This window comes from Falco biarmicus, chromosome 4, assembly GCF_023638135.1.
Source record: "Falco biarmicus isolate bFalBia1 chromosome 4, bFalBia1.pri, whole genome shotgun sequence".
NCBI lineage: Eukaryota > Metazoa > Chordata > Aves > Falconiformes > Falconidae > Falco > Falco biarmicus.
In genome coordinates this window covers 41,280,576-41,289,467 of record NC_079291.1, presented here as the reverse complement: position 1 = coordinate 41,289,467, position 8,892 = coordinate 41,280,576, and positions in this window count along the sequence as shown.

Sequence of the window (8,892 nt, the reverse complement as noted above, 5' to 3'; positions counted from 1 at the left end):
CTGGCAGTACTTCTCAGCCCACCACTCTGCCAGAACTTCCAGAACTGCTGGTTTTGCACCATTCTCCAGATTTGTTGTTTTCTCCCCATGTTTTACCAGATGCCATACTGCTGGTGATACCAAGGATATTTCAATGGCACTCAAAGGCTTTGAACATCATTGAGGTGACACTGAAGCCCAAGATTTTCTTTGAGTAGGAGACATGAAAATTATACGTACTTCTGTTAACTAGGCATGGCTGGTTTATAGGCAACTGTTCCCTGTCTCTGGGGCAGAGCAAAATGCTAAGGTAACCGGTAGAAATCAAAGTTATAGCTGAGCTCCAGAACCATGCCACTTGAAAGGGAAAATTAGTGTATTGCTTATGCAGCAAATTCAAATTGAAACAACAGAACTCCACAACAAACTTGTCTTTCTTGCTGTTACACTGTTACTTTACTTTGTGGCATATCAGACGTAAGAGCACTGTTTGTCTTCCATGAACTCTTGGGCTCTGCTACATGCTTTGTGCTCCTTCCCGGGGTAGTACCCACTCCAACACCAGGCAGGGCACAGGACTAAGGGCACTCATGGTGTCACAAGATGGCATAGGGTAATGGAGAGGAACAATAATGCTTCAGATGTCTGTGATGGTGTTTTAGGTACAATTCCTACAACATTTCTTTGAACTGCGTGAAAATCATTTGATCTAATGAATGATGCAAGTCTTTTCTACGAGAAATGGCAATGGGACAAGGACAATGCAAAATATAAGTGATTATTCAGAACATAGAAATCAAGGTGCCTGAAGTTAGGACTTTCAATCCAAATTTTGGCTGTTTAAGTTTCCTAGTGTGTCTGGAATTTCTTGAGGTACCAGGACTGCAGTTGCTATCAGCTTCAGCAAGATTTATAGGCAATTGAAACTCTTGAGAATCAGATGACATTATTAATGATAATCAAGGTAGTAGTGACTGAGGTCCAAGAAAGCACTGAGGAATTTGCAATCCAATATATGTTAGAGACAGTATAGAGAACAAGTATAATAACCAGAATGATTGAAACAAATGGCATATTTGTTCAAAAATCAATTTCCTTTTCATGTAGGAGAGAGAATAAGTGAAGGGTTGAATGATCAGTGAAAGAGGATAGGAAAGAAGAGGATAAAAAGGCAGATAGGAGGATTGAAAGGCTGAAAAAGATGGAAAGATTGAAATAAACAGCTTGTTGGCACAGGAAAAGTCCAGCAAAAAGCATAGACAGTTTTCTGAAGGTGCAGAAGTCCAAAGATGTACATGTGTTGCTTACCTTTCCTCCTGCCATAACTATATATGGCAGTTAGCGCATGTATATGTGTGCGGATAAATGATTAATTCGTGTCAGGTTAAAGAATATAATGCAAGCTTATCTTAATTTAAAGTGACACATATGTGCAACTTGATTAATCAGTACCATGGGAAAAGAAATCAAAGGTGGTCCATGTGACCTCTTCAGTGAGAGATTTTATAGTTTCTCTTGTAAGACTCAACGTAAATAGCTATATTTGCATAGTCCTCAGCACAGGAAAGACAGGGACCTGATGGAGTGTGTCCATAGGAGGGCCACAAAAATGATCAGAGGGCTGGAACACCACTCCTGTGAGGAAAGGCTGGGAGAGTTGGGATTGTTCAGCCTGGAGAAGAGAAGGCTCTGGGGACACTTTACAGAAGCCTTTCAGTGCTTAAAGGGAGCCTAATAAGAAAGATAGGGACAGACTTTTTAGTTGCCTGTTGCAATAGAACCAGGGGCAATGGTTTTAAAATAAAAGTCAGTAGATTTAGACTAGTTATAAGGAGGGAATTTTTTACAATGAGGGTGGTGAAACACTGGAAAAGGTTGCCCAGAGAGGTAATAGGTGCCACATCCCTGGAAACATTCCAGGTCAGGTTGGATGAGGCTCTGGGCAACCTGATCTGGTTGAAGATGCCCCTGCTTATTGCAGGGGGGTTGGACTAGATGACCTTTAAAAAGGTCCCTTCCAACCCAAACTATTCTATCATTCTATGATTCCCTTTTCATTCTGAGATAAAAACTTGTACATTAGTCTGAGATCTGTATATGGTATGCACTGGGTAGCACATATTTTTAGTTTCATTTCCAGAGAGCTTTGAAGGAATATTGAGGTGGTGAGTGAGTTTGATTGCTGTTTATGGGAGGATGGCAAGCTAAATATAAGGAGTGAGCCCACATGTGCCTACTTATAAACAACATTTTATGCAGCAGCTTTCTACTAGAGATTTTTATTTTTTCAAGAATTTCCATGAATATTGCAAAACAAATTTTAGACTGAATTGTTTTGTTTGCCTTTTTTTTTTTTTTTTTTCTCTCAGTTAAAAGCCTTAAGAATTTTCTTAGGATAATTTGCCATGAACTTAAAGAGCGTATCAGTTTCTTCTTTGATTTTAATCTGTAAGTAGGAAATGGGTCATAAACAGGATACAAATGTGAAAATAAAAATCTTGATCCCTAGTTACCTTAGTATGTTGAATATTTACTGAGATTAACCCTCTTCATTGCTTCTCACCATTGTACCCCATATATATTCCAAGAGTTTTGTCAAAGTTGAACTGAATAGGGTTTCCCATGTACCCACTTTTTGGTAGAAAAGCTGAAGTGAAGTACAAGGGCATAGAAACAGGAAAATAAAATGAGAATAAATCCAAATAAATCAATGCCGCCTTTCAAAACCATCACCTGTGAGAAACAGATCTTCAAGAGAAGGTTCACGCAGCTAGTGTAATAGGAAGATTTCAGAGTGGTTATATGCGTTATCAGAATCTTTTGACCTGAACATCCTTTGGCCACTGAATTTTCTTAAGGGTGTCCAGAGAAATTACCTGCAGACTAAGACAACTAAGCAAAAACTGCAGAGCAATTTAATCCTTTTTATCTTCAAGATATTCTAAGTTGTTACAGGAGTGTATATCTAGGAGTATATTCCTTTATTCTTTTGATTTCATTTGTGTCAGTAGCAATTCTGCATATAAGCTTAGGGCAGCACATAACCAAGAGAGTCCTACTTACCTCCTTGAGTTAATTTATTATGTGATTAATTCTGTTGTTACAATGAATATAGCCCCTTTTTACAAAAAGAAGCGAATTGTTATTAATTCCCTGACAACACTTTACATGAATCAAGTAGAATACTTTAACTACTAAGGTAGCTGTAATACACAGTTGCATTGGAGACCAATTGTAATGCAGTGCTTATTAACTTCCACTTCTGGCTAACATGTCCATGTGAATACCAAAAAGATTTACTAATGGTAATGCTCTTGATACAGCATGTTTCTAACAAAACTATATGTTAGTGCTCAGTCAATTGTATTCTAAGCCTTAGATACCCAAACCATAGAAAAGTTGACTAAAGCTTTAGAAATTCACATACCGCATGTATTGTAAAATACTTGCCACAAAATGATACTGGGTTTTGACCTGAATTAAGTGGTTACAAAAAAAAATATAAATGAGTGACCTGAATAAGACTTAAAATTGAAGATGAAAATGAAGAACAAAATGAAAACAGCTTTCTTTTGAGAAAAGAAAAAGGATTGCTTATAATTACATTTAAATTATTTAAGCTTAGCATCCAAAACTCTCAAAATATGCAGTAAATGTTAAAGCACTAGATTACCACTCTTCTTTTGTTCTCCATAGCTGTATGCTAATCATTGTGCTGAGTGTGAACTGACTTTTTCCTCCTGTTATGATCAACCAAAGTCTTTGTTCAGGGAATGACCACATAATTACAGAGAAGAGTAAAGAATTCCCATAAATAATTTGTGCTCATTTCTCCCTGTTAAACCCATTTAACCCAGATGTACGTGCTTTGCTGACTTGCCTCAGAGACTTATATTTTCATTGGAAAAGTGGAATGCCCACCCTTCTTTAGCTAATAACTTTTTATGGCTTCATTCTGTTGTCTAAACATCTCCCTGACTGTGACCAGTTCTCCTCCAAATCATAATAATTTGACATTATGAATAAAAGGACAAATGAACTCCTTTTATGAAGTAATGGTCAAAAGGAGAGATATAAATTTTAAAAGTCATTGAACTATCAAAATGGAAAATTCTTTCTAGTAGCTGGAACCAATGTTGGGAGACATTTTAGCTTGTGATCCATGGAGAGCCAGAGGACTGCAAGAAATTCATTGTCACATCACAAGCTATTCCAGTTTAGCTACTACATCCCATTCTCATCACTTGAATACTCAGATCAAGCTTTATGTTCTTGGATCCTCTTCTAGGGTGAATGCTATGTTGTTCTTTGGTCATATGAAGGAAAACAAATGTGGTTTTCTAGTAGAACAGTAAATATGCTCTAAATTCCTTGTGTGTTTAAGGTTACGTTTTGATTTACTCTCTTCTCCCTACCTTTAAGATTCACCGTGAGTATCCTCATAAAAGTAAAATGCAAACCCACCAAGACTGATACGCTCTACAGTTTACCATATCTTAGTTGTCTGATATTAAATATCCTACAGAAAACCACCCCTATTTTTTTGAGTGTGAACATGTCCCTAAGAATGATTATAGCTGTAGATGGTGACTTAAAATCCAAATATGAGTATTAAATTTCTTGGCATTTTTGAAGATCTGTGGTTGCCTGCTGCAGGAACATGCACATTACAGCCACCCTTCCGGTCAGCTGCATACCTGCTTTCAAATAAAAAGGTGCTACAATATAAAGTTTGGAATGGTGTTACTACACATGTTCTTATACTGTCTTTCCTTCCTTTGCTGCATTTTTTGCTTCTTTATCCCCACACAGTAGAGAGCAATTTCCTATTCACAAGTCTTAATAACTGACCAGTACCTTGGAAAATAAATGACTGTTTCTAAGTACTTGGCAGAGAAGAATCCTGTTGCTTGACAGGTGCCTGACTTCTCACATGCTGTAATCTACAAGGAGCAATACAGCTCTCAACTGATTTTTCTACTTAGGTGTTTCTCAACTTCAGATTTTTTTAACATATATGAATTCTCCCCACCTACTTCTCCCTCTCTTTCTCCAGACAAGTTGAAAATGAAAGATAGGCGATGTCAGGTTTTGACAGATGTGTTACTGCATGTTATATGTACACATTAAGCTATTTTTGTCTGATTTGTACAAACAGAGAGAGGTCTGGAAAATGTCTGTGTAATAAGAAAGCATTTGTATGTATACTTGTAAGGAGGATTATCCTGTGAGAATCTCCATATCCCATACATACATTAATGAAATTTGGAGTTAATTAAGACAGTATGAATGAGATTAATGTTATTAATTCTGGACATCTCCATTGCAGACATTATGTCTAGATTATCTTTACAGTCAACAGAAAGTATTAGGAGCTGCTAGAATTCCATTTACTGCACTCTAGGGTAGGCATCTACCTGAGGACAAGACTAATTGAATCCTTGCCAACTTGATGGCTAAGAGTGGGCATTTTTTTAGGTGGCTCTGGTTTTCATATATGGCAGCATGTCCACTTAAGGTGTAGCAGATCAGAGCAAAGCTCTGATCAGTCAAAGAGCCTTATCTCCAGCTGTGTCAGATACAGAAACAGGTCATGAAAAAAGTCAAAAGCTGTGCCTGAGGCCTCAGCCATAGCAGAGCAAGTAACAAAGAAACTAAGGGGGAGCCGAGGATACCCTTGGCTTCAGAATGATCACAGCAAACGTATGCCTGTATGGCACAAGCTAGAGAGAGAACTGAATGAGGATAATGTTGTCAAGGAGGGACTGGATGCCACCAACACCATGGAATCATAGAACCACTAGAACATTTAGGTGGGAAAGGACTTCTGGATGTCATCTCTAACCCATCCTCCAGATCATAGCCAGATTAACTTCCAAATAAGATCATATGGTTGATAATTATCATCATCTTCATGCTGATCAGTCTGTGGCTGGTGAAATAGGGCAAGGATGAGAGGAAGTCACCATCAGCAAGCACCTAGACTACATCCATGGGGATCTCAATTGCAATAGCCAGCAGATGCAGGAATATATGTAGAAATGGGGCAGTAGTACAAAGCACCAGCGCAGCTGCAACAGTGCAACTAAGGAGTGCAGAGGGAAGCTCTGAGCAAGGCCTGAGCCCCTCAGTATTGGCAAAGAGAAGGGTATGCAAGCACATGTTGTACTTAAAAGTTTTTTAAACAGAAGATAAGATCCTTCTCCCCTTCCCCACCTCTTCCAAAATTGCAGAATAGTTGCCAGTGGCAAATATTGAGGCAAGTATTGGAACAAGCTGCAAGTACAATGACCCTTTATAAGATAAAGATCTGGCTATCTGTGTGTGAAACACGGTTGTTGGTAGGTACCATAAGTATGTCTTGCTTTGAAATGCAGATTATCCAAAAGCAAGAAACTTGCTTGCTTGCATTCTTTATGATTGTGACATTTTGGGAGCTGAAACAACTCTTGAGAAAAGCAAATTGACCACAATGCAGGTGGTATTAGGTTTCGTTAAAAGTTTTGTCTTGCAATTTATTTCTGCTGTTACCTTGGATCATTAATGTACAAACACGTTTAAACTAGACTAAGTACAGTATTCATCAACTTTACAGAGTATCTATCTTCTAATTTATCCCCAGAAAACAAGCCACTTGGAAACAATTTTTACTATTTAGAATTTCTGACAATTACAATATAAGCTTACAGAGGGTATTTTGTCAAGGTCTGTTATTAACTGGGAGAAGTAAGAAACCTATCTAGAAATGTTTAACAACATTTTTTTTACTGTCATTATCTTTAGATTTTGAAATTGAAACTGTGACAAGGATGACTGAAAATGTGAATTCTACTGCTTTGGTTCAAAGTACTGAAAAGTTTCAGAAAATTAAATACAAAGTATAATTTATATATTAAACATTTCAGTCTGTGGCTGTTGTCAGTCAGCTGTTAGGCAAGAGAAAATAACCATACAGTGAATATGAGTAAATCTTTTGTATTTGGTGAAACAAGAATAGTAAAAAATGATTGAAGTGCAGGCAGATAAAAAGTCTGAATTTTAAGTTTTTTAAAAAAAATCTATCAATTGCAGAAATGGAAAATGTTTTTGTTGAAAGGCCTACCTTGCTTCAGAGTTAGTCCAGAAGAGTTCCCTCAGGAAATAGCTGCTGCTGAGAAATACAATATCCTTTGAGTTCTTTTACAATTAATATTTATAATCACATGCTTCTATTTAACACATTAAAATACAAGTACCATTAATTATAAAATAAATATATTTTTTTCATTGGGGAGAATGTGATAAAACTCTACCATTATTAATTTTATGCTTTTTATTATTGAAATTTTTTACAGATATACATAGTGTGACACGGTGATTGGAGGTTTAAGGACTATAGCATAACCAGCATTTTACTGTTTAATGAAATTCTGGAAGTTATGCTAGTCTATTGCAGAATAAATGAGAATTTGACTACATGGGCTTGACTTGTAGGAATGTTCAATGCCTGTTTATAATGTGGAGATCAATCATCACACAGATTTATCAAAATACTGGAGTTCAGGAGCTGGAGGCACTTGGCACTTTGCTGTATCAAGCATATCCTCTGTGCCTCAACCTAGCAAGTACACAAAGAGTAAGCAAAGAAAGAAAACAGCATGTATGATCCTCGTGGCACAGCTCCTTATTTAAAACCTCCATAAGTAACACCTGGTAACTTCCAACTAAACCTGTCCTTAAGGCAGGTGTGTGTATGACAGACACGAAGCTCTGAGGGCTTCGCTACAGTAGCGGTGGGGCAGAGGACAGCCGTACAAACTCCAGGCACAGAGGAGGAGAAGCTGCAGTCCGAGATGGTTACCTGTGCTGCCAATGGGCAAACCAGCCAGAGGCACAGCAGCTGACCAGCACGTGTGTAGCTCTGGGACAGACGGTGGCTGACGCTTCTGTTTTGGTTTGTAGTTAGGACACGTCATGTAAATGAGCTCAAGAGACAAAGGTTTTAGGTGGGCTGTTGAGCCTGGGGAAGGACTGAGGGTACTACAGTGGATTACTGATGAGAGGGGAAAGAGAAACAGGAGGTTTAACAATGCAGCAGAGAGGCACTTATGGGCATATTTCCAGGAAGGAATGGAGAGAATGATGGACAAACATCTACGGGAATCATGCCTTGTTACTTCTGCTACCAGTGAAACAACACGCCAGTCAGATAAGAAAACCTAAGTCAAAAAGCAGTTCCGTGGCCACAGGTAGAGAGCTATGGATTACTGTTATGCTACTAAGAAAAAGAAAAAAAACACAAACCAAACCCCAAAATAAGCAGTCCCATGCATGATGGAATGAATCCAGGCTTCAATGTGCTTTTCTGTTCAGAGCCTTGAAAGTCTGATAAATGTCAAGCATTTCAGCTCTCCTTGAATGAAGGTGTTAACAGAGATACTATCTACTATCCAGATTGTTTCTATGAAATTTGTAGGAGTTCAGTAACTTTGAAACTTGCCAATGGGCTTTAAGTTAAGCAGGCTGTAGAAATACAGTAAGGGAGGAAAATGCAAGCACAGCAGGAACACTTAAGCCTTCAAGCTAAAAATGACCACCATACAATCTGAGCGGGTGTTATGGAAGATGGCATATTGACAGGATATTTAAAGTGTAAATACTATTACAAGCTATGCCTGATATCACAGAGGATGACACTGAAAATCAGGAGGCAACCCAGAATCCCACCCCCCCCATATCTTTCTCATGTAGGCATGGGACAACATAAGTTTCAGCTGCGTGGGAGGCCACCTATTCAGCAGAAATACAGTTTCCTGAACATGCTAGTTTCCACCCACTGTCAACCACTAAACTACATTTATCAGTAGCACTGTAGAGCTGACCAGAAGGGAATTTGGTCAGATACGACTATCAAGGTTAATAATAAACACATTT